This window comes from Symphalangus syndactylus, chromosome 10 (genome assembly GCF_028878055.3).
Source record: "Symphalangus syndactylus isolate Jambi chromosome 10, NHGRI_mSymSyn1-v2.1_pri, whole genome shotgun sequence".
NCBI lineage: Eukaryota > Metazoa > Chordata > Mammalia > Primates > Hylobatidae > Symphalangus > Symphalangus syndactylus.
Genome location: NC_072432.2, coordinates 73,130,249 through 73,157,775, shown reverse-complemented (window position 1 = coordinate 73,157,775; position 27,527 = coordinate 73,130,249). Strand labels below are relative to the sequence as shown.

The following is a 27,527-nucleotide window of genomic DNA, read 5'->3' as shown; positions in this document are numbered from 1 at the left end:
CTTTGGGAGGCCCAGGCGGGTGGATCACGAGGTCAGGAGATCAAGACCATCCCAGCTAACACGGTGAAACCCTGTCTCTACTAAAAAAAATACAAAAAATTAGCCGGGCGTGGTGGTGGGCGCCTGTAGTCCCAGCTACTCAGGAGGCTGAGGCAGGAGAATGGCGTGAACCCGGCAGGCGGAGCTGGCAGTGAGCCGAGATCGTGCCACTGCCCTCCAGCCTGGGCGACAGAGTGAGACTCCATCCCCCCCAAAAAAATAAAATAAAAAGTGACTGTTTCTGTGAAAGTCTTTGGAAACCTCATTCCCTTCTACTCAAGAAATTAGAAAATATCATATAAATAGTCACTTCACACCATAAGCTGACAGTAACTATCTGTAACTATTCAGACTCCTGGAATCCCTGGCCCCATTCTCAGTCTTTCGCTTAGAAGACCCTCATAGATTTTAGTGCAATACCTCATTAGACTACTGTGTGTCAGAAATATTTGATATAAAGAAATAGATACTAGAGGAGAGAAATGGTGAAATGAGAATCCAAAAATATATAAGTATGTTTTGTGCAGCACCTCAGGCTTTTGTAGAACCCAAAAGCCACTAGGAAGCCCTAGTCCTTTACGTGATATAAGACAAATTTTTGTAACTTCATAAGTGACAATTTTATTTAAAACTCAGTCAATGCATAGTTTTACAAGAGACAAGAACCTTCTCCATTTTTTAACAAGAACTTTTTTAAATGTAAAAAGTCTTGGAAAAGGAAATGAACTGTCTCGTACTACAAAACCAGATAGATTCACTGCAGAAAAACATAACTTCTAAGGTTCCTTTACAATATTCTGAGATTTCAGCTCATTTTGGAGATTAGTTGGGGCAGGATACTCTTTATCTCTAAGCACACAATGACCTGAAATTCATGACTCCATTAGGAGGCAGTTTGAAAACTAGATCAGCGTTGAATCCTTTCAGAGCCTCATAGGAATTCCTATTATTTTATTCTCACTGGGATTTTATGGTTTAATTAGTACTCCGTTAAAAGTCAAGTGAAAGAATTTGGTTTTCATTTCTTATTCTAAAATTCTTTAACTGAATGTTTCCTAACTTCTGTGAGATGGTTGTTTTTATTTGACTAAAAAGTTTATTCCAGTTTTAAGTTTGTCAAAGACTAAGATAATTAAAGAGATTTCTGTATTAAACTAGGCTTACTAAGGTATCATTTATATATAACAAAGTTCACCTTCTTCAGTTACAAAGTTCAATGAGTTTAGACAAATATATACTGTCTCATAACTACCATCACAGATAAGATATCATATCTCACTGCGGCCTGGAACACCTGGGCTCAAGGGATCCTCCCGCCTCAGCCTCCCAAGTAGCAGGGACTAAGATGCATGCCACTGCACCTTGCTAATTTTTTTTTTCTTTTTTGTCTAAACAAATCTTGCTTTGTTGCCCAGGCTGGTCTCAAACTCCCAGCTTCAAGTGATCCTCCACCTCAGTCTCCCAAACTACTGGGATTACAGGCCTATGCCACCATACCTGGCCAAGACATAGATCATTTCAATCACCCTAGAAAACTCCTCATTGTGCTTTGCAATTAATCTTCTCCCTCTATCCCCAGCCTCTGGCAATCTTGAACTGATTTTCGTCCCCTTTTCTACTTTTGCCTTTTTTAGAATATCCTATAAATGAAAACATACTATATGTTACTTTTTGTGTCTAATTTATTTAATTTTTGCATTAATGATTTTGAGATTCATACATGTCACTGTATTTCTCAGTACTTTTTAACTCTTTTTGAGAAGTACTCATTGTATGGGTGTACCACAATCGAGTTACTTAGCAGATGATGGATATTTGAGTTGTTTTCAAGGCTAAACCATTTACCAAAGCAACCACGTCATTTTGTATCCCCATCACCATCCTGTTTCAGAACTTCAGAATCAGAATTATTGAGGTAGATATTATGAATCAGCATTTAAAAACAAAAACCAGAATGGAGTTCAAGATAGCTGAATAGAAACAGCTCTGGTCTGCAGCTCCCTGCAAGATTGACGCAGAAGGAGGGTGATCTCTGCATTTCCAACTGAGGTACTCAGTTCATCTCACTGGGACTGGTTGGACACTGGGTGCAGCCCACAGAGGGCAAGCCAAAGCAGGGTGGGATGTTGCCTCAGTGGGAAAGCACAAGGGGTCAAGGAATTCTCTCTCCTACCCAAGGGAAGCCGTGAGGGACGTGCCTTAAGAAACAGTGCACTTTGGCCCAGATACTGTGCTTTTTCCACAGTCTTCACAACCTGCAGACCAGGGGATTCCCTCCAGTGCCTACACCAACAGGGCCCTGAATTTCAAGCACAAAATTGGGCGGCTGTTTGGGCAGACACTGAGCTAGCCGCAGGAGTATTTTTTTTTTTTCCATACTCCATTAGTACCTGGAATGCCAGCGAGACGGAACCTTTCACTCCCCTGGAAAGCGGGTTGAAGCCAGGTTGCCAAGTGGTCTGGCTCTGTGGGTCCCACCCCCAGGGAGCCCAGTAAGCTGAGATCCATTGACTTGAAATTTTCACTGCCAGCACAGCAGTCTGAGCTTGACCTGGGATGCTCAAGCTTGCTGAGGGGAGGGGTGTTCACCATTGCTGAGGCTTGAGTAGGCAGTTTTACCCTCACAGTGTAAACAAAGCCGCCAGGAAGGTTGAGCTGGGCAGAGCCTGCCGCAGCACAGCAAGGCTGCTGTGGCCAGAATGCCTCTAGATTCCTCCCCTCTTGGCAGGGCATCTCTGAAAAAAAAAGGCATCAGCCCCAGTCAGGGGCTTATAGATAAAACCTCCATCTCTCTGGGACAGAGCACCGGGGGGAAGGGGCGACTGTGGGTGCAGCTTCAGCAGACTTAAATGTCCCTGGCTGACAGCTCTGAAGAGAGCAGCGGTTCTCCCAGCACAGCAATCAAGCTCTGCTAAGGGTCAGAATGTCTCAAGTGGGTCCTGCAACCCCATGTATCCTGACTGGGAAACACCTCCCAGCAGGGACCCACAGGAGAGAGGTCCACATACAGGAGAGCTCTGGCTGGCATCTGGGATGAAGCTTCCAGAGGAAGGAACAGGAAGCAATCTTTATTGTTCTGCAGCCTCTGCTAGTGATGCCCAGGCAAAGAGGATCTGGAGTGGAGCTCCAGCAAACTCCAGCAGACCTGCAACAGAGGGGCCTGTTAGAAGGAAAACTAACAAACAGAAAGGAAAGGCATCGATATCAACAAAAAGGATGTCCACTCAGAGACCCCATCTGAAGGTCACCACATCAAATACCAAAGGTAGATAAATCCACGAAGATGGGGAGAAACCAGCGCAAAAAGGCTGAAAATTCCAAAAACCAGAACTCCTCTTCTCCTCCAAAGGATTAAAGCTCCTCGCCAGCAAAGGAACAAAACTGGATGGAGAATGAGTTTGACAAATTGACAGAAGTAGGCTTCAGAAGGTGGGTAATAACAAACTCCTCTGAGCTAAAGGAGCATGTTCTAACCCAATGCAAGGAAGCTAAAAACCTTGAAAAAAGGTTAGATAAATTGCTAACTAGAATAACCAGTTTAGAGAAGAACTTAAATGACCTGATGCAGCTGAAAAACATAGCACAAGAAATTTGTGAAGCATACAAAAGTATCAATAGCCGAATCTATCAAGCAGAAGAAAGGATATCAGAGATTGAAGATCAGCTTAATGAAATAAAACAAGAAGAAAAGATTAGACAAAAAAGAATAAAAGGGAAGGAACAAAGCCTCCATGGAATATGGGACTATGTGAAAAGACCAAATCTAAGTTTGATTGATGTACCTGAAAGTGACGGAGAGAATGGAACCAAGATGGAAAACACTCTTCAGGATATTATCCAGGAGAACTTCCCCAACCTAGCAAGACAGGCAAACATTCAAATTCAGGAAATATGGAGAACATCACAGAGATACTCCTCGAGAAGAGCAACCCCATGACTAATAATAATCAGATTCACCAAGGTGGAAATGAAGGAAAAAATGTTAAAAGCAACCAGAGAAAGGTCGGGTTACCCACAATGGGAAGCCCATCAGACTAACAGTGGATCTCTCTGCAGAAACCCTACAAGCCAGAAGAGAGTGGGTGCCAATATTCAACATTCTTAAAGAAAAGAATTTTCAACCCAGAATTTCATATCCAGCCAAACTAAGTTTCATAAGTGAAGGAGAAATAAAATCCTTTACAGACAAGCAAATGCTGAGAGATTTTTTCACCACCAGGCCTGAATGCAAGAGCTCCTGAAGGAAGCACTAAACATGGAAAGGAACAACTGGTACCAGACACTGCAAAAAATACCAAATTGTAAAGGCCATCGACACTATGAAGAAACTGCATCAACTAATGGGCAAAATAACCAGCTAGCATCATAATGACAGGATCAAATTCACACATAACAATATTAATCTTAAATGTAAACAGGCAAAATGCCCCAGTTGAAAGACACAGACTGGCAAACTGGATAAAGAGTCAAGACCCATTGGTGTGTTGTATTCAGGAGACCCATCTCATCTGCAAAGATACACGTTGGCTCAAAATGGAGGGATGGAGGAATATTTACCAAAGAAATGGAAAGCAAAAAAAAAGCAGGGGTTGTAATCACAGTCTCTGATAAAACAGACTTAAAACCAACAAAGATCAAAAGAGACAAAGAAGGACATTATATAATGGTAAAGGGATCAATGCAACAAGAAGAACTAACTATCCTAAATATATATGCACCCAATACAGGAGCACCCAGATTCATAAAGCAAGTTCTTAGATACCTAAAAAGAGACTTAGACTCCTACACAATAAATAGTGGGAGACTTTAAAACCCCACTGTCAATATTAGACAGATCAACAAGACAGAAAATTAACAAGGATATTCAGGACTTGAACTCAGCTCTGGACCAAGCAGACCTAATAGACATCTACAGAACTCTTCACCCCAAATCAACAGACTATACATTCTTCTCAGCACCTCATTGCACTTATTCTAAAATTGACCACCTAATTGGAAGTAAAACAGTCCCCAGCAAATGCAAAAGAATGGTATCATAACAAACCGTCCCTCAGACCACGGTGCAATCAAATTAGATCTCAAGATTAAGAAACTCACTTAAAACTACACAACTACATGGAAACTGCACAACTTGCTCCTGATGACTACTGGGTAAATAACGAAATTAAGGCAGAAATAAAGATGTTCTTTGAAACCAATGAAAACAAAGACACAACGTATCAGAATCTCTGGGACACATTCAAAGCAGTGTTTAGAAGCAAATTTATAGCACTAAATGCCCACAAGAGAAAACCTGAAAGATCTAAAATCGATACCCTAACATCACAATTTAAAGAACTAGAGAAGCAAGAGCAAACAAATTCAAAAGCTAGCAGAAGACAATAAATAACTAAGATCAGAGCAGAACTGAAGGAGATAGGGACACAAAAAAACCCTTCAAAAAATCAATGAACCCAGAAACTGGTTTTTTGAAAAGATCAACAAAATAGATAGACCACTAGCCAGACTAATAAAGAAGAAAAGAGAGAAGAATCAAATACATGCAATAAAAAATGATAAAAGGCATATAACCACTGATCCCACAGAAATACAAACTACCATCAGAGAATACTATAAACACCTCTATGCAAATAAACTAGAAAATCTAGAAAAAGTGGATAAATTCCTGGAACATACACCCTCCTAAGTATAAACCAGGAAGAAGTTGAATCCCTGAATAGACCAATAACAAGTTCTGAAATTGAGACAGTAATTAATAGCCCACCAAACAAAAAAATCCAGGACGAGAATGATTTACAGCTAAATTCTACCAGAGGTACAGAGAGAAGCTGTTACCATTCCTTCTGAAACTATTCCAAACAATAGAAAAAGAGAGAATCCTCCCTAACTCATTTTATGAGGCCAACATCATCCTGATACCAAAACGTGGCAGAGACACAACAAAAAAAGAAAATTTCAGGCCAATATCCCTGATGAACATTGATGCGAAAATCCTCAGTAAAATACTGGCAAACCGAATCCAGCAGCACATCAAAAAGCTTATCCACCATGATCAACTTGTCTTCATCCCTGGGATGCAAGGCTGGTTCAACATACACAAATCCATAAACGTAATCCATCACATAAACAGAATCAATGACAAAAAACATAATTATTTCAATAGATGCAGAAAAGTGTTGAATAAAATTCAACACCCCTTCATGCTAAAAACTGTCAATAAACTAGGTATTGATGGAACATATCTCAAAATAATAAGAGCTATTTATGACAAACCCACAGCCAATATCATACTGAATGGGCAAAAACTGGAAGCATTCCCTTTGAAAACCGGCACAAGACAAGGATGCCCTCTCACACTACTCCTATTCAGCATAGTGTTGGAAGTTCTGGACAGGGAAATCAGGCAAGATAAAGAAATAAAAGTGTACTCAAATAGGAAAAGAGGAAGTAAAATTGTCTCTGTTTGCAGATGACATGATTGTATATTTAGAAAACCACATTATCTCAGCCCAGAATCTCTTTAAACTGACAAGCAACTTCAGCAAAGTCTCGGGATACAAAATTAATGTGCAAAAATCACAAGCATTCCTATACACCAATAATAGACAAACAGAGAGCCAAATCATGAGTGAACTCATATTCACAATTGCTACAAAGAGAATAAAATACCTAGGAATACAACTTACAAGGGATGTGAAGGACCTCTTCAAGGAGAACTACAAACCACTGCTCAAGGAAATAAGAAAGGACACAAATAAATAGAAAAACATTCCATGCTCATGGATAGGAAGAATCAGTATCATGAAAATGGCCATACTGCCCAAAGTAATTTATAGACTCAATGCTATCCCCATCAAGCTACCACTGACTTTCTCAACAGAATTGGAAAAAACTACTTTAAAATTCTTATGGAACCAATAAAGAGTCCGCATAACTAAGACAATCCTAAGCAAAAAGAACAAAGCCACGCTACCTGACTTCAAACTATACTGCAAGTCCACAGTAACCAAAACCACATGGTACTGGTACCAAAACAGATATATAGACCAATGGAACCGAACAGAGGCCTCAGAAATAACACCACACATCCGCAACCATCTAATCTTCGACAAACCTGATAGAAACAAGCAATGGGGAAAAGATTCCCTATTTAATAAATGGTGTTGGGAAAACTGGCTAGGCATATGCAGAAAACTGAAACTGGATCCCTTCCTTACACCTTATACAAAAATTAACTCAAGATGGATTAAAGATTTAAACGTAAGACCTACAACCATAACAACCCTAGAAGAAAACCTAGGCCATAGTATTCAGGGCATAGGCATAGGCAAAGAGTTCATGACTAAAACACCAAAAGCAATGGCAACAAAAGCCAAAATTGACAAATGGCTAAACTAAAGAGCTTCTGCACAGCAAAAGAAACTATCATCAGAGTGAAGAGGCAACCTACAGAATGGGAGAAAATTTTTCAATCTATCCACCTGACAAAGGGCTAACATCCAGAATCTACAAAGAAATTAAACAAATTTATAGGAAAAAACACCCCCATCAAAAAGTGGGTGAAGGATATGAACAGACACTTCTCAAAAGAAGACATTTATGCAGCCACCAAACATGAAAAAAAGCTCATCATCACTGGTCATTAGAGAAATGTAAATCAAAACCACAATGAGATACCATCTCATGCCAGTTAGAATGGCGATCATTAAAAAGTCAGGAAACCACAGATGCTGTAGAGATGTGGAGAAATAGGAACACTTTTACACTGTTGGTGGGAGTGTAAATTAGTTCAACCATTGTAGAAGACAGTGTGGCAATTCCTCAAGGATCTAGAACCAGAAATACCATTTGACCCAGTGATCCCATTACTGTGTATATACCCAAAGGATTATAAATCATGCTACTATAAAGACACATGCACACGTATGTTTATTGTGGCACTATTCATAATAGCAAAGACTTGGAACCAACCCAAATGCCAATCAATTATAGACTGGATAAACAAAATGTGGCACATATACACTATGGAACACTGTGCAGCCATGAAAAAAGGATGATTTCATGTCGTTTGCAGGGACATGGATGAATCTGGAAACCATCATTCTCAGCAAACTAACACAGGAACAGAAAACCGAACACCGCGTATTTTCACTTAAGTGGGAGTTGAACAATGGGAACACATGGACACAGGGAGGAGAACATTACACACTGGGGCTTGTCAGGGGGCGGGGAGGCTAGGGGAGGGATAGTATTAGGAGAAATACCTAATGTAGATGACAGGTTGATGGGTGCAGCAAACCACCGTGGCACATGTGTATCTATGTAACGAAACTGCACGTTCTGCACATGTACCCCAGAACTTAAAGTATAAAAAAAAGAACGAAAAAAGAAAAAAAAAAACAAGTTGACTTTTGTGCACAAAAAGTGTCAGATGCCAGGTCTCCTAACTCCAAATCTGATATCGTTTGTCTTAACTACAACTATCATAATAATTAATATGCACTGTAACAAATTATCACCAACTTGTTGGCTTAAAACATAAAATTGTATTTAGGAATTTTGCAGTTTAGAAGCCCAACACAGGTTTCCCTAGGCTAAAATTAAGGTGTTGACAGGTTTATCATCCTTCCTGGATGCTTTGAGTCTGTTTCTGTACCTTTTCCAGCTTCTAGAAGCTGCCTACATTTCTTGGATTATAACTCTGTTCCCCCAACTTTAGCCCAGAAATCTTGCATCTCTCTGACTACTACTTCATATTCGTAGTTCCTTCTGACCACAGCTTGCAAAAGTTCTCTTCTTTTAAGAACTCATGTGATTAGATGGGGCCCACTTATATAATCCAAACTACTCTCTCTACTCTCCAGGTCTTTAACTTATTTCCATCTGCAAAATCCTTTTTGCCATACAAAGTATTAATAACATATTCACAGGTTTCAGGGATTAGGATGTGTACATTTTGGGGGGCCAGTTTTTCTACCTGCTATAGACCACAAGCTTCTGATGATATTAGAAATCATTGACAGTTTTGCTTTCTTCCTGAAAGTATAGATTTTGTTTCCATTTCATTTATTTAATAAAATTTGGAGTAAATTACCTAACCTCTTTAAATTTCTATTTTGGCCAGGCACAGTAGCTCATGCCTGTAATCCCAGCAATTTGGGAGGCAGAGGTGGGCAGATCACTTGAGGTCAGGAGTTTGAGACCACCCTGGCCAACACAGCAAAGCCTCTTCTCTACTAAAAATACAAAAATGATCCAGGTGTGGTGGTGTGTGCCTGTAATCTCAGCTACTTGGGAGGCTGAGGCAGGATAACTGCTTGAACCTGGAGGCAGAGGTTACAGTGAGCTGAGATCATTCCACCACACTCCAGCCTAGGTGACAGAGTGAGACTCCATCTCAAGAAAAAAAAAAAACAGAATTTCTATTATATCTACAATGAATACATAACAAAAGATGTTTTTAATCTCAAAACGTCGATGACCATAAATATGAAATAATCTCAGAAACTTTGTATTTGCAAATATTAGGAATAAAAATGTTTGCATTATTGTCTACTTTTTACTTGTGGACTGGTGTCAGTACAGAGGAAACAAAATCAATCAACTGATCAGGCTTGGAGTCATGCAGTGAGGAGATAGCGTATCTGCATCTGGTCTCATTACCTAAATGCAAATTGTCACTTATTTTAAGATATAGTATATTCCTAGTTAAGAAACACAGTATACATTTTACCCCTTTTCTCAAAGTATTCAGTGTTCATACATGTTTCCTAAACAATTTGCTGAACATGAAAATATCTTTTTGTTAAGAAGATGCTTTAGAATATGAAATACCAAAATTGGTTGAATTAATTCCTCTTAATTTAAAAGTTCTTGCCTTTATATTAATTTAGAAGTTTAATAAAAGCAAAAAATCTGAGGTTTGAATTTTAAAAATTCAGGTTTTAATCCTGGATCTATCGCGTACTGAGAGACTTGAAATAAGCATATAACCTCTTTAAACCTAGGTTTCCTCATCTGAAAAATGTAAATAATGATATCTCCTCCAAAGGATGTAATATGGGTCAAATGAGAACATGAGTAAAAGAACATTGCTTGTCAAAACTAGAATCATCATCAGTATTATCATTATTTGTATCGTACCTACCTCACAGTGTTTTGGGATCATAAAATGCAATATTATATATAAATCATTCAAGACTACAACCTGAAAATGTAAAACTGTCAATAAATGTCATCATCTTTATCGTTGCCAACATAGCTAAAAGGCTTAAGTTCCCACTTCCACTCCAAATATTATCCAACAAATAAATAACAGACAATGTATATACAACCCACAATATAGAAATTTCACTGCTAGATATGAATCCTAGAGAAACTGCTGAAACAAGAATGTTCATAGAAGCATTGTTTATAGTTGCAAAAAGTTAAACGTGGCATTTAAGGCCACCAGAATAATGTGTAATTAATTTTTGGAGCAGTCTTCCAATGGACTATTGTATGGGATTGAAAATAAATTAATTAGAACTCCATGAACAAACATGAATAACTTAAAAGCATGCTACTGGGTAAAAAATGGTTGCAAAGATAGGTAGGTAGGCCAGGTGTGGTGGCTTACCCCTGTAATCCCAGCACTTTGGGAGGACAAGTTGGGTGGATCACGAGGTCAGGAGTTCAAGACAAGCCTGGCCAAGATGGTGAAACCCCATCTCTACTAAAACTACAAAAATCAGCCGGGCATGGTGGCAGTTGCCTGTAATCCCAGCTACTCGGGAGGCTGAGGCAGGAGAATCACTTGAACCTGGGTGGCAGAGATTGCAGTGAGCCAAGATCACACCACTGCACTCCAGCCTGGGCAACAGAGTAAGACTCCATCCCCCCTCCCCCAGAAAAGATAGGTAGGTATTATATACAGCCATTGCTCAGTGTCTATGGAAAACTAGTTCCAGACTCCCTGATCATACAAAATCTGAGGATACTCAAGTTCCTTTGATAAATGGTATAGTATTTGCATATACCCTATGCATATCCTCCCATATACTTTAAATTATCTCCATATTACTTATAATACCTAATACAATGCCTACACATCACTTTATTCTGATGGGTTTAATATAGTAATTGTCAAGCAGCATATTCAAATTTTCTTTTTTGGAAATTTGTGAATTCTTTCTGGAATATTTTCTTTTTTTTTTTTTTTAATAAGCCAAGAGTTTATTTCAAACACAGTAATCAGAAAAAATCTTCTCAATGTCAAGTTGGTTGAATTAATGGATGTGGAATCAATGGATATGGAAGGCCAACAGTATTAAGAGATATATCATTTATATACATGTTTAAATTATTACACATGTAGTTGAAGTAAAAGGAAATGCATGAGGGAGTTGTGTTGCCATATAAAGTAAAGGGTGCCCAGTGAAATTTGAATTTCAGAAAAATAATTAAAGTTTTTATATTGACATTAAAACAAAAATTTTAAGTATATCTTATGAAATATTTTGGACAAATAAAAGGTCATTGGTTGTTCATTCAAAGTTCAAAATGTACTGGTGGCCTATATCCTTATTTGTTAAATTTGGCAACACAATGAGGAAGAGAAGAAAACAGAGGGAGGGTTAATTGTATTGGTGATGTTTTATTTCTTAAGTTGAGTGGTAGGTAAATGGGTATTAATTGCATTCTTTTTATGCAATTTTCAAATTCTTAAATATTTCAAAGTATGTTAACATATTAATAGGCAAAAATGAACCATTTTTCTGGAGAAAATCTCTAGTTGAAAGGTAAAACTAAGCTCCAATGCCAACAATAAAATAATATACATGTGGTCTCCTGCATAACTTGAGCCAGTACTTTATTTCTCAAGAGTAGAATTTAAAGCCATTAATACATATTATTGATGTATTTATTTTTTAATTATAAAAGGAACTGTTTTTCAATTAGCCATAACATACATTGTTTTTGACAGGATAGCTTGAAATGTTTCATGAGCCTTCATTTTCTTCCCCTCCTCCATGCTTGCTTAAGGGAAAAATTTTTCTTTTTCCATGTTTAAATTCATTTCATTTACAACAGTCATTGCAAACTCCTCAGTGATAACAAAGGGTAAAGAAATAAGTAAAGCATATAAAATTTAAAAATTATGAAAAGTAAGGACAATAAAGTGGTATTGTACTTGATTTTGTTATTATTAATACCTTTCATTTATATGGCATTTACTTATTTGCAAATCACTAACCTGGGACGAGACGCTTAATTAATTACAGAATTCAATCTAGAATTAAAAATGTAGATTTTACGTTTTCCAAGACTGCAATATCAGGTATATGGCAATCAATAAAACTGTGTTTGGCCACAGGTAAGAATAATAATAAAGAGAATGTTTAAATCTATAAGACAAATTGCAAAAAGTTGGCCATTGATTATTTTAAGGCTTGATGAAAAAAATAGATAAAAGACAATAATGAGATACACCTACACTTCTCCAGTAAAAATTATTTTGCCCAATCATGGATGCACATAAAAATCACCCAGAGAGTTTTAAAAATACATATGCTTGGCACTCACCACACGCATATTTAGTTTAACCAGTCTGCAGTAGGAACCAGTCATTGGTCATTGTTAAAACTATCCAGGTGATTCTAATATATGGTCAAGGTTGAGGCCCATAGCCCTAAAACTTAGAATGCCTACACTATGTGAGAGATAGTGCAGAACAAAAATCCTTGCCCTATGAATATGACTTGGTTCCTTAGAGAACAGATTGAAAAATCATCTGACTCCTCCATTGGCTTTATAGCAAGGGTTTGATATAAGTGCCAGAAAGAATTACAATACATTGCACATAGTGCTAAATAACAGATATTAACTGAAATCGTTGAAATATATAAATACCTTAAAAGGTAATGGCGGCCGGGCGCGGTGGCTCACGCCTGTAATCCCAGCACTTTGGGAGGCCGAGGCGGGCAGATCACGAGGTCAGGAGATCGAGACCATCCTGGCTAACACAATGAAACCCCGTCTCTACTAAAAATACAAAAAAAATTAGCCGGGCGTGGTGGCGGGCGCCTGTAGTCCCAGCTACTTGGGAGGCTGAGGCAGGAGAATGGCGGGAACCCTGAGGGGGTGGAGCCTGCAGTGAGCCGAGATCCCGCCACTGCACTCCAGCCTGGGTGACAGAGCCAGACTCCATCTCAAAAAAAAAAAAAAAAAAGGTAATGGCATTTGTAGCTTACATAGTAAGACTTGAAGACTATCAGTGAAATACTAGAACACTGAGAGAAAAGATCTAATTTCAAAATATGGAGAATAAACATTTGCTTTTTAATCTTGGAATGAAAATCCTTCAGTGTCTCCCAGCAACCCTCTGTCTTTACCACAATTAGACGGATTTAAGTCAGTTTTTATTTCTACTTGAGTAACATGAAATTTGGTTTACAGCCCTTTTTTTAACCCCTACATTCATAATTAAATGACTAAATCCCATCCACAGAATTACCCACAGGACAGGATTGGAGAAAGATTATCCATTAAAGAGAGAGGGCATTGCTGTTACGGCTTTTGAAGACTATAACCACGCACTGTCTTAGGAAACCTATTATGGCTGAGCGTTTGTATTATTGGTATTGCAACTCAATTCACATATATCAAACTATAAACTCCATTTACAGTCAATCCATATTTCTAGGTTTTCTCTAATAACTTATTTGTGTGTTTCACATTGGAAGAAGTTATGTGCTTCAGAATATCTTCTGTGCCAGTGACTGTGGAGATGGCGTTTGTAGCACAATAAGGCAACTTATTCCTATTAACTACAATCTAAACATTTGCTGTTTTACCTTTGATTTTAGAGCATCCTAAAACCTTATCATGATGATTCATGTGGTTTCAGATACCGTATCTACTTTTAGTTCAAATGAGCAATAATACTACGAGCAATTATTTCCCCTGGTGATAAAAGCTGATTAGGATCAATCCCATAAATCAGGATAAACAGACACGATGTACAAATAAGTTTCATACTTACTTCCTTTTATAATTAAAACAATTATATCAATAATGTCTATTGATGTCTTTAAATTCAGCTCTTGAAAAACATAGGTCATTTTCAGCAGACAGTCACACGTGTCAGCCAACGATAGAGCTCAATTAGCCATAAAATACATTTCTTTGACAGAATAGCTTGAAATGTTTCATGAGCCTTCATTTTTTCCCTCTCCACCATGTTTTCCTAGTGCAAGATTTTTCCTTTTTGCATATTTAAGTTCCTTTCATTGACAACAGGCATTGCAAACTCAATGATTTCTCTGTGCCAAATGAATGTCTGTCAAAAGGCTCAGGTGAAATCTGTCTTTTCCTGGTTGACCAAATTGATCCAGCTGCAGTAAATGATGAAACAGATCATTCATCTAAGTTTGCCCATGCCAAAAGGTTATTCCTTCCCACTTATCCACGGTTGCTAAAAAGTGGACAACTGACTTTATCTTACAACCAGAGCTTAGGGTAGTTGAGTGTTTTCATTACCTGTGAACATCAATGGCTTTGGACATAATTAATCGTGCTGAAATCACTTCATTATTTTAATGATCTTTTCTCTTTCCTCTAGCTATGATAATAAGTACATGGGAAAGAATTTTTTCTCATTATTTCTGAAAGTAAGGGAGAGCAAAGGGAGTGAAATGGAAACATGCAGAAAACCTGCAAAACGGAGACAGTTGTGCCTTCTGCTGCTGATTTCTCCACCTGTATCAACAAAGAAAAGTGTGATGAGAAGGAAGCTTTGTGGATGCTCAGCTGCCAGGGTCTTGAACGTGAAGCAAAACGATTTCATCTCAATCTCTTCAGAAGTCTTGTTTATGCTGAATATTAGAAAGCATATTTTTAAAAAGCTGGGAAAGAGAAAAGAATACACGTACCTAAGTTAATAACTGGTAAAAATAAATGGACTTAGTGCTCTTCAAATCAACCCACTTCACTGTTCTTCCCTCATAAAGGTATAGAATAATTCCCATTTATAAAGTGGAAGAATACAGGACATTCTTTGAGCATGTGAGCATTTATACTTTACATATATATATATATATATATATAAAGGCAAACAGACACCATGTACAAACTATATATATGTATATATATGTGTATAACTATATATGTATATATGTGTATAACTCTATATATATATAAATTGAGATAGCCCTGAGAAAGAACTTTATTGAGTGTAATTCTGAACTGTGGCTGTATTAAGCACAGTTCAGAATTACACTCTGAATTCAGAAGGTTCAGAAGATTCAGAAGATGAGTCAGAATTTAAGATTTTGTTTTCCTGAAATTATTCTCAAACTTTAGTGTCCATCTGATGTACCTGGATCACAGATTGCTGGATCCCAGCCACAGAGTTTCTGATTCAGAAGGTCTGAAGTGGTTCCTGAGAATATTCACTTCTCACAAGTTTCCAGCTGTTGCTGGTGCTACCGGTCCAGGGACCACACTTTGAGGACCACTGCTTTAAAGTCACCATGTGGTACAGTAGCTATGGATTTTTTAATAGAAGAAGTATCCAAGGCATAAGCCCTTCACCATGAAGAGATTCCCAAGAGGAAAGTACTGACTTTTAGTAAGTCTGAAATGTTAGACTGATACACTGTCTCATTTTCCACTATCCGAAATAAATTGTCATTCAACAAATGAGTGCAGCCATTGCGGTGGGTGTCTTTCAAGGATCTCTTACTCTTTTTTATTTTTTATTTTTTTATTTTTTTTATTATACTTTAAGTTCTAGAGTACATGTGCACAACATGCAGGTTTGTTACATATGTATACATGTGCCACATTGGTGTGCTACACCCATTAACTCATCATTTACATTAGGGATATCTCCTATTGCCATCCCTCCCCCCTCCCCCCACCCCACAACAGGTCCTGGTGTGGGATGTTCCCCTTCTTGTGTCCAAATGTTCTCATTGTTCAGTTCCCACCTATGAGTGAGAACATGCAGTGTTTGGTATTTTGTCCTTGCAATAGTTTGCTGAGAATGATGGTTTCCAGCTTCATCCATGTCCCTACAAAGGACATGAACGCATCCTTTTTTATGGCTGCATAGTATTCCATGGTGTATATGTGCCACATTTTCTTAATCCAGTCTATCACTGATGGACATCTAGGTTGGTTCCAAGTCTTTGCTATTGTGAATAGTGCCACAATAAACATACGTGTGCATGTGTCTTTATAGCAGCATGATTTATAATCCTTTAGGCATATACCCAGTAATGGGATGGCTGGGTCAAATGGTATTTCTAGTTCTGGAAGGGATCTCTTACTCTTTGGCATTCCCTCTTACCAACCCTTACAATGTTAGAGAAAACTACGCATACCATGGCTTCTTTGTATTACTGAGAAGTGGGATTTCATGTCAATCAAAAGCTGTAGTTTTGTGTCATGCCTTTTAAACCTAGAAGAATCGTTATATATAGTTGAATAGTTCATTCAACTCCTTTGCAATTCCTTCTTTGCAGACACTAGGGCCCATAGAAGCAGAATACATTCTCAAGGTCACGCAGCTAGATAGTTGAAGTCAAAGACAGCATTAGAACCAAAATCTCTGACTTTCGTCCAATGCTCAGTTTCACTCACACATACACTCACTTACTTATTCATAGATTCTCTTACTCATTAAACAAATGGTATTACACATGAAATATGTACTAAAAATTGCTAGGGACTGGCCATGATAAAGAAGAAAAGAGAGGCCAAGGCGGGCAGATCACGAGGTCAGGAGATCGAGACCATCCTGGCTAACACGGTGAAAGCCTGTCTCTACTAAAAATACAAAAAATTAGTCAGGCGCAGTGGCGGGCGCCTGTAGTCCCAGCTACTCGGGAGGCTGAGGTGGGAGAATGGCGTGAACCCAGGAAGCGGAGCTTGCAGTGAGCCGAGATAGCGCCACTGCAGTTAGGCCTGCGTGAAAGAGTGAGACTCCGTCTCAAAAAAAAAAAAAAAGAAGAAGAAAAGAGTGAGACTAACATCTACTTAGTCACTACTCTGTGCCAAGCACTGTGCCAAGGTAGAATACATAATATGGTTTCTCATTGAATCTTCATAGCCACCTTGCAAAATACTATCATTCCCATTTTGACTAGTGAAAAAACATATTGGTTGAACATAAAAATTTCAACCTCAAATTTAGTGCTCTGAATAAACACATGGTCCTTGTCCAAGAGAATCAAAACCCAAACAGACTTGAACACAAATAATTTCAATGAAGTGTCATAAGAATCCTAATGGAAATAAAACAAAGGAAGGAGTGGTAAGCTCTGCCTATGAAATAATATTAGCAAAGTTAACATTAGTCACATATATGCTAGGAAATTAACTTATTCCAAACTCATTTGATTCTTATAATGGCCCTGTGCAGACAGTACTATTATTTCTACTTTACAAATGGAAAATAGAAAAGATTGTGTGTAGAACCACAAAGCGGATCTCTATTTTAAGGTAGATGTGTCCAATTCCAAAGCCCATGCCTTTCTCAGATGTTCTACTTTATATCCTACACATCATGGATGTTACATTAAGTTCTACCTCTCATACCTCTCACTTTCCTGTCTTTTTTTTTTTTTTTTTTTTTGGCACAGCTTCCTGCTGAAACTCCTCCAGTATGTGGATTGTTCTGCTTATAACCAGCACCAGCACATTGCTGATAGACACCCCCACCCCTTGTCTAGGAGTGAATCCTGTACCTCCAAAAAATTTGCTTCAGGGCACTCTAATAGTGAAAGCTGAAAACTTGCTTGCACAGTAATACGAGAGTTGTTGCTGGCAAATTTTTACCCTACCTCAATGCTTCAGTTCATTATCATAAGATATTTTTCTTTTTCTGGCAATCGTATCATTATGAGATTTACTCTTAATGGAGCAGACTAAGCAGAGAGAACATTCTCTCCTTGGAGAACCACAAACAAAATAGTGTTCCAAACGGATTATTTTGATAAAGAAATTTATTCAATCAGAAGATGAATACAGTTGATAAGCTCAGTATCTCTAAAGACTTTCCCAAACTTGCACTTTCAAAAAATAAGTAATACAAAGGACAGTGCTTTAGGAAACAAGTGGTACAGTAACTACATTCTGTTTTATTGGAGAAAGATAGGTTTCCTTCCCAGGGTAACAAGGTTCTTCACAGCTATCAGCCCCTCAGACTGATTAGATCTATTTAAAACCATCATGGCCAGGAAGCATCTGTTGATTCCTTGGTGGAATGTGGAACTCTGGAGGCGAACAGCCCTGTGCACAGGAAGAGCATTATCCTGGGCAGCTGAATGTTGACTGCTTCCCTGTCACTTTGCTATTCTGACAATGCCATGGGGGACTCTGAGCTTGAAGAACCTCCAGAGACTGATAATGCAAGTGCTAATCATTAGCATCTCCCAGAATTCTTGTAGTTCTCATCTCCTCCAGTTTTTCCGGCTGCTGTTTGTGTAATTGAAGAAAACAACACGGCCAAAGGGAGGCAATTTATCTTGTGAGCCTCCCTGTAGTAGAGCAAACTAGCCGGGTTGCATAACGAAAATCCAGGCAAAGAAAATAATTGATCATCAGGGGCCTATGGGTGTGGTCTCTCCTGTTACAATAGACCTCAATTGTAAGATTTTTTAAAAAGTAGTTTTAAGACGAATTAAATTTCTTTGGACTTTAAGGCAGTCTTGAAGAGGCGTCTTCCTGCCAGAAAAAGCAACCTCAGCAGAGAGACCGCAGAAAGATCTGCATTTATTATTCAAAGCCCAATAAACATTGGGGAATGACATCTTAAGCCAAATAGTCTATCTTGTGCTCACTGGCTTTGAATCATTAAATTGAAAGGGTACTGAAAGATTATTAGTGTAACATAACCAGTTAGATGCAGAGTATAAAGTATAATACAAGTGTGCTGACAGCATCTTGATATTTAATGTGCTATTATTTTCTTGCCTATCACAATAAACATATACTCATAATACCACAATCCAGAGAACAAAAGTCAAGTCATTTAACTGCCAGACTAAAGGACACCACAAATTTACAGGTCAGACATTCTTTTACAAAACTCTCTAGGTATTCAGTTAAAAATGCAAGTGATTTCAAAATATCTTCAGGGTTTTCAGTTTGTCTGGTAGCTTGCAGGGCCACTAAATATACAAAAGCAACAAGAAAAGAGTGGGCCTAACATCTGCTTAGCAATATTAACATTTTCAGCATCACCTGGAAAGGTGTTAGAATGCTCAACCTTGAGCCCAGCCCCGAACTTACTGAATCAGAATCTGCATTCTAACCTGGGCATACACAATTTACCTGGTGCTCTTAACTGATTTCCGCTAGTTAGCCTTCTAAAAACTTTACTTCTGTCAGCTACGCCAGAAGTAAGAATAATAATAAAAGTATACAAGTGTACATTAAGGATAAATAGGATCTGAAATATTATAGAAAGACATCACAAAATCTTTTTGGTCAGTTTAGAGGCTTATTTTTAAGTTTTTAATATATATATAATTTTTAGCCCTGATTTATTTTTCTCATTCAGCTTTACCCTCTGCATGTAGACTAAATTCTGGCACCATCATCCCAACTTGCCCTTTTTTGCATGGGGGCTGAGGAGCTATTGCTCACCTGGGGTACAATGGCTTCCTGCTTATTAAGCTTCCACTGATGGAATTACACCTCACCCAAGCCACTTATTATAAGGTCTCACTTAGCAAATCTCCCTTTATCTGATATTACTTCAATTCACCCTCTTACTAGTACTTCCTTCCCTAATATTTTATTAGGTCTGGCCTCCCCTGGGTGAAGGTGACCCCTGAGATGAGACTATATCAGTGTGATTAAGGTAATCATGCTGGACAATTAAATGACTGGAGAGGAAGCTAATCAAAAGTGGGCTCTTAATATGGTCCTCTGAAAGCAAATATGTTATCAAGGACATAAAAGTGCTAAATATATTATCTCTATCCCCCATATACCTTGGTCAGAGTAAAAGATTGGGAACAGTAGGAAGTCTTTAAGGCTGTTTTCAACTAATTGGCACTAACAACCATATGCATTTACAATCTTAACAATATCAAATAAAAGCTCAAAGCTAAGGTACTAAAGAATTCTTATGCAGCCCTTTATGGGAGTTGCTTTCTCCTGAATTGCCAAAGAAAAGGGACCAAAAAATTAATAACCCAGAAAAAAGTTAATTATAAACAAAGTCCTAGTAATACAAATTTCAGTGGGCTATTTGGGTAAAAGGAGGCAGGCTGAGCTCTAAACAATATAATTGAAACCAATGACTATAAGAATAAGATGGAAGAAGGGGCAGGATACTGACGATAGGATCCACAAGATGAGAGTTCTTCCTATGAAACCAGTTTACTGATTAAAAGAAAAAAAATTCTGGCAAAATTCACAAGAAATGAGAAATTAGTGAATTGTTGCCCATGTTTTTCTTTTTTTTCTTTTTTCTTTTTTTTTTTTCTGAGATGGAGTTTTGCTCTTGTTGCCCAGGCTGGAGTAGAGTGGCGCAATCTCAGCTCACTGCAACCTCTGCCTCCTGGAATCCAGCGACTCTCTTGCCTCAGCCTCCTGAGTAGCTAGGATTACAGGTGCCTACCACCACGCCCAGCTAATTTTTTGTATTTTTAGTGGAGACAAGGTTTCACCATGTTGGCCAGACTGATCTCAAACTCTTGAGCTCAGGTGATCCTCCCGCCTTGGCCTCCCCAAAGTGCTGGGATTACAGGCATGAGCCACTGCGCCCAGCCCAATGTTCTTATTTGTAATGTAAGTGCATTATATCATGTATTTGTCTGTATTATTGAAACTCCCATATTGGAGAATACTCAAACCAAGATTTAAGTAAGCAAATGCATACTATGTGCTGTTCTATTGTTCAAGCCTTTAGAAACTGCAGATGAATGGCTGCAGTTGCCAGTTGAACAAGTTGATGATTAATTTTTGCTGTGCATACACTCAGATCTATGTTTGGAGTTGGAACATTTTATGTGTTTAGCATAATATCAACTTAGAACACTCTCTTTACCAGAAATTCTGAAACAAAATACAGTAACTTCTTAATAATAGCAAAATAGCTGTTTCTGTAGATTGCAGCTGATTTTCAAGAATTTATTTAACTTGAAAAAAGGATTCTTACCTAAAAATAATTAGAGTTCACTGACCTTCTCAAATCTACTATTTTTTTCTAACTCTTGGCAAGAAGGACCACTTCCTGGGATATCTCTTTCATGAAGAAAGGATTCAATCCCAAGATTTCAGATTCAGAAACCTCCCTGTTTGATTACAACCACCTGTTGCTTCTTGGTTCCTTGCTCATGTACCTCCATTTTGACCTTCCTCTAGCTTCATTCTGAACTCTCTATCCCTGGCTTCTCTATATCCCCTCAGATAGAAGTTTCATTGGCTTCCATTTGTAGACTGCAGCCCCCACCAATTATTTGCTCATTCCTAAAATCTTTCAGAGGTTTGTCCTAGTGCCAATCCTCAATCATGAGTAAGTCCTAGCACCTCCTTGACTAATTAGTGAAAAAGAGAGGTCTCCCAGTCAGTGCCCAGCACAATAATTGCTGGTTTATTTTTTTCTTTCCTCTCAGCCAGGTCCTCAGAATTATTAGGAATTAATTCATTTTCTTTACATTGATTTCTTTCATGCTTCTGATAGAAACTATCCCTATTATTTTCCCCTTTTCCCCTTGCTCTCCACAGTTTACCCCCTTTCTTCCATGAGTGGTGCCAGGTCAGAGATAACCAAGTCCACAGGTGTTTGTGTCTTTCCACAATGTCAGACATTCATTGATGCTATTTCAAACACAAAAGCTAGGAGCTACATGGAGCTCCCAAGGAGGCAATTCCCCGCATTACTTCCAGATCACTCGGCAGTCAGAGCCACAGGCATACAGGCTCAAGCCACTCTACAAGTCAGTCCATACTGCAAACCATAAATAGGAGAGTTAATCAATATATAAATATTATAGATTAAACATTCCACCACAAACAAGGTAACATTTAACATCAAGAGAAGGTGGATAAAGGGTTAATGTTCCCAGTCCAGGGAGAGCAGTATACACAAAAGGAATCCGCTTGGCCGGGCGCGGTGGCTCAAGCCTGTAATCCCAGCACTTTGGGAGGCCAAGGTGGGCGGATCACAAGGTCAGGAGTTCGAGACCATCCTGGCCAACATAGTGAAACCCTGTTTCTACTAAAAATACAAAAAAAAATTAGCAGGGCGTGGTGGCAGGCGCCTGTAGTCCCAGCTACTCAGGAGGCTGAGGCAGGAGAATGGCGTGAACCCCGGAGGCGGAGCTTGCAGTGAGCCGAGATGGTGCCACGGCACTCCAGCCTGGGGGACAGAGCCAGACTCTGTCTCAAAAAAAAAAAAAAAAGAGGAATCCCCTGGTCTGGGCCAGGCGTTCTGAGAGTCAGGCAAGGAATGGTCTTTGATGTGAGCAGAGCCTTTGCTGACAGATATTAAGAGGCTTAACACAAATCACAGCAAGACAGTGTCAGTTAAGATGACCATTTTGAGCTGAAGTCCTTCTTTTTATGGCCCCCGAGCTCCCTGGTGAGAAGTGTTAGTGGAAGAGTGTGCTTGTTTATGCCCTTATCCGCTAGGATGCAGTATTTATTTATTTTATTTATTTATTTTTTTGAGACAGCGTCTCGCTCTGTCACCCAGGCTGGAGTGCAGTGGTGTGATCTCGGCTCACTGCAACCTCCACCTCCCAGGTTCACGCCATTCTCCTGCCTCAGCCTCCCCAGTAACTGGGACTACAGGCGCCTGCCACCATGCCCAGCTAATTTTTTGTATTTTTTTTTTTGTAGTAGAGACGGGGTTTCACTGTGTTAGCAAGGATGGTCTCAATCTCCTGACCTCGTGATCCACCCACCTCGGCCTCCCAAAGTGCTGGAATTACAGGCGTGAGCCACCGCACCCGACCCACAGTCTTTATTAAGCAAAGCATCTGGTCTCTGTTGGCAAAGTGCCTTAGGAAACATTAAGATAGAATCTCTTTCTAAGATGAAGTTACTTATGTCAAAGATGCTATATACACTTTCTAAGAAAATTGCATCTATTTCACATGAGCTCCTTTGACTTCTGGTCTACGTCTTTGGTCTTTGGGAATCTTCCAGTATCCTCCTTGGTAAAGCAAATCCGTCTACTTAATTCTTGAGTCCCATGACCACGTGACTCCCTGGCACCCTCTTCTTTCCGTTATTCTCATGCCTTCAAGTTGTTCCTTTGTATTGGTCTTCGTTCTTTCTTTCCAAATATGATTGAATCTCCTGCCCTAAAAGGATGATATGGTTATCTTCCTGAAGACATAAATTTATTCTCCACCTGGAACAAATTCATTTTGTATCCTATCTCACAAATAGTACTCTCAGAAGAATCACATACACTTACCAGTCTATATGTACTTTTCATATGTCATTACTGCAACAGAATTTAAAAAAAAATTAACCTATACATCTTAATTCCTTGAACTTAATTTACATTCAGTAGCAAAGAAGGATGTGATAGAACGGACTATAACTTGGATAAATCTCTGAAACAATAGGTTGATCACAAAGTCTAACCATATGCAGCTGCTTTAAAAGGAAAATGAAGCTACAAAGGCCCAGACCAAGAAGATACAGAGAAATCCAGAGAGTAGAAGTCAAGACAAGCCTGTAAGTGCTAGTTCTTTAATTTCTTAGTGCTTAATTTATGAGGATCAACTGAAAAGATATCTTTTAATGAGTTTTTGAATATTTAATACATAAATTTATTTAAATTTAATATTTAACACATAAAATTCCGTAAGTCTTTACAAAGATTTCTCAAAAATAAAAATATTGAAATAGCCATTGGCTCATTATCAACAATGGCAGATATGGAACCAATAAGATAGAATGTTCTACTTATTTTTTATATGGGCATATTTTTTAACAGAGCAAATTAACTGAAGTTTGAGTAAAATAAAATTAAGCCTTTTCATTTCAAAAATGATTTTCTCAGCACATTTTTTCTAGCTTATATTGCTTATTAAAAGAAATACTAGAAAACCTAAAAAGAAATTTAAACGTAAAGTAACATGTGATCTGCAAAAAGACCTTTTTCCGATGATTTCTGACCAATAATAACGTATGTTAGGAAGCTTTCACATTATGTGATAACAGTTTACCCTGACATATTATAAAACAACCAAATCTCTCCTATTAGGCTTCAGCAAAATGTGGATGGAAAGTATATCCATGAGCCTTCTGTTCTTGAAACAATCTGTAGAGCTCCCTCACACACATTTTTTCTCATCTCATTCAGTACAGAATCACTCTCCAAGCGTGTGCCTCAGGTAGTTATTTGCTGTTTTAAAAGACAGAGTGATGTGGGTGTTCAGGTCTTTAGTTTTCACTCCAAGGACAACCACAGAATTAGCTCTTACACAACCTTCAGATATAAAAATTTTACAAAATTATAACAGGGACCAAAAGTTCCCACAGTGTCTTTTCTTACCCATCTGTCATCCTTCAGAAAGCTACTAAACATAATACCTTTCCACATTTTGGCTCTAAATATATTAATCTAAAATATTTTAAGCTCTGGGTGATCTATCCATGAAGCAAATGTGTAAACTCTTTATTTTTAAAAAATCAAACTGTTAGTTTTAAATGAGAATTACTGTGAAAAGTAAATTCAGTTGAAGTGATTTTTCTTGTCCAGAGCACCAATATCGCAAGCACAAAGATAAAATAAGGTGTAGAATCTGAGACCGAATGTTCAGAATTATTATCCTTGGTTCAGCAAAGTATATACAGGCTCATTTTATTGCAAATACTCCCCATGTGAAAATATTTTTTTCTTAATTAGTGGGCTTCTAAATTCTTTAGTGGCCTTTATGTTGTTTAAAGTAACAATACTGACTGCACATATGTTAAAATAGCTGCCAGATGATGGCTCTTTCAGGACACTCCCACAGTGTGTAGGAATAGGGTGGGAGACAGAGAAGGACCAATGCAGAACTGACGGTCCTGATAGGAGCAGATGGTGGTGAATACTCAAAAAGCTTTTTAATACATACCATTCCTTATTCCAAGCAATTGTATGGGGACTTCCTGTATGCCAGAGTTTTCAAAGCTAATTGCCTTTGTATCTGCTGCCATAACTGTGTTTGACTAAGAGGAAAGCAGGGGGTGGGGGAAAGAAAGAAGATAATATCATGTGAACTTTTTGGCACTCTACTACTGATTTTTCAACTATCAATTATGTAATTTCACAGTTCATAGATTTCAGAAGGTGCAGCAGGAATAGATCAGATGTCCTTTGGGGCTAGAGAGTGGAAAAAAAAGAATGGAGAAGAGCAAAGATTGGAAATGGCAATGTTTAATTTTATTAGAAAACCATAAAATCAAACTCAGTGTTGGGAAAAAGCTATCTTGATGAAAAATAAATCAAAGTTTATTCAAAGAAAAGGTAGGAGAGATTGAAGGTTGCTCCTGTATCTGGTTGAGAGTTTCTGAAGACATATTCCTCCTGTACATTTTCGGTGGGAAAGGTTTCATTTCCATAGATCATCTTTAAAGCACTTGCTGTCCATCATTTTCACTTATAGAGCAACCATTCCATGCTGTTTGGGAACTACAAAGGATGGCAAACACACCATGTATTAGGGTTTTCCAGAGAAACGACCCAGGGAAGAGTTGATCGATGTTACAGATTGAGTCTGAAGACCACCTGGAGGAAGACCGAATTCTCTCTTCCTTGGGGATCTCAGTAATTGTGCTCTTAAGATCTTCAACTGATTAGATAAGACCCACTCAAATTATGGAGGGTAATATGCTTTTACTCAATGTCTACAGATGTACATGTTTATCTTATTTTAAAAATACCTTTACAGCAATATCTAGACTGGTATTTGACTAAATATCTGGGTACCATAACATAAAGTTAACACATAAAATTAACCATTACTCACCTTCCTCGATTAACTAAAAATGGAATAATCTCCAGAAAGATGCTCCTCAAGGACCCATCTCACATTCCTTTACATAAAAATGTCCGTCCGCAGGGAAGATCTGTTTAGGAATATGAAACTTTATTAACCCAGTTTCCTATGGACATTATTTAAATATTGTTTTATTTAAAAAAATTAAAATTCTGAAATATCAAAAAATTCATCAGTTTTTTTCTCCTGATATTCAAAAATGTCTTTCTCAACCCACTTCTCAGTTGTACATAATTGACTTAAAAGCAAAAAATATTGCTGTTTCATAAACTTTGGGGCTTCCAAAGACCTGGATAGCCTGAGGCTATCAGGTTTCAGTTCTGGTTATCTAAAAATCATTATGATTGGTATAATGTGTATGGAAGAGGTAGAGGGAAGAGAAGAAGAGACAGGTAGATTTCCTGGTTATTTCAATTCATGTCACTGACTGAAAATGCCATTGGGTATAATACATTAAAATTTTCTATCTCTGGAAATTCTGAGTGAGAAAGAAATAAGGCTATGTACCTTTAAGAATGTGTGAATAATAAATATAAAAGTGCAATTTATTTTACGTGCTGCTTCATTGTTGACAAAATGTGTTATCTAGTTACAATTTGCTCATTTGGCCTCACCAGGCTTTTTTTAGGCCATGCAGGGCAGCTACTGTTGGATCCCTGTTTCAGAACTGGCAGCTGAGGGTGAGACCAATCATGAAACTTGCTTTTAGCCACTTAGCTGGTAAGCAGCAAAAACAGGATTTAAATCATGTTTATCTCATTCTAAATTTAAAGAGACTTAAGGGCTGGTCAGACGCATATTAAGCTCCAGGTATATGCCTGGCTTTCTTCATCTATTGAATGGGAATAAAATAACACATCACAGAATTGTTTTGAAGACTATGTAAGGTAGAGCAGGAAAAGTGGTAAGTGCAGTTTTTGGCCAAAGAAAATATTCCATTCTGGCTATTCTTTGGAATTCTTAATTGACAATAGCTGCAACTTTGCCAATGAGCCACTCAACCCCAGCACCTAAACAAGAGACTGCTTGTTTTGCACTACAGGGTTGCTCAACTGCAGGGATCCCCAACTGTGGAGAATACAATGTATTCAGTGTGAAAGGTAGCCCTTGGAGTTGAGCAGTCTCTGGTTATTATGGCAGTACAGAAGCAGCTGCCACTTTACTGTCAGTAGCCAAAATGTTATTAAACGTAAGAATAGCAGCTTGGAAAAAAAAGAACTGGGCGAGAGATGGCCAATTGAAGCAACACCCACTGGGGCTGAGTACTTTAAGGTATCTTGTGGCTGACAGCAAGGAGAGCTGCATGAGGCCAAATTTTGTAATGTTCTGTACCCCACCACACCCTAGTGATATGATGTCTTTCGTGTGCCTCATTCTTATCTCTTTGTATAATTTTAGAGATGGAAGTTTATAAGCAAAATTAAATTTTTCATTACTTAAAACTTGTGGTTAAGTACAAAAATCCTATTAAACCTTATTTTCTGA

General features: G+C 38.3%; 2 long non-coding RNA genes across 6 annotated transcripts in view; one reads left to right on the top strand and one right to left on the bottom strand.

The window, feature by feature from the left end:
- LOC129492314 (uncharacterized) overlaps positions 1 to 27,527 on the top strand; it is a 299,404-nt gene that overhangs the window by 143,264 nt on the left and 128,613 nt on the right. The window contains exon 4 of one of the 3 annotated variants that reach the window (XR_008660783.2): positions 23,619 to 23,724. The exons of the other annotated variants lie outside the window; for them this stretch is intronic. This is a non-coding gene — a long non-coding RNA (uncharacterized lncRNA). Of the gene's footprint in view, positions 1 to 23,618; positions 23,725 to 27,527 lie in introns of those variants that run through there. 3 annotated transcript variants of the gene reach the window in all.
- The window catches only part of LOC134731639 (uncharacterized), a 384,253-nt gene continuing 382,154 nt past the window's right edge, over positions 25,429 to 27,527 (bottom strand). For all 3 annotated transcript variants that reach the window (XR_010114084.1, XR_010114085.1, XR_010114086.1), the window contains 2 exons: positions 26,013 to 26,112; positions 25,429 to 25,675 (listed from right to left, as the gene is read on the bottom strand). This is a non-coding gene — a long non-coding RNA (uncharacterized lncRNA). The remainder of the gene's footprint in view (positions 25,676 to 26,012; positions 26,113 to 27,527) is intronic.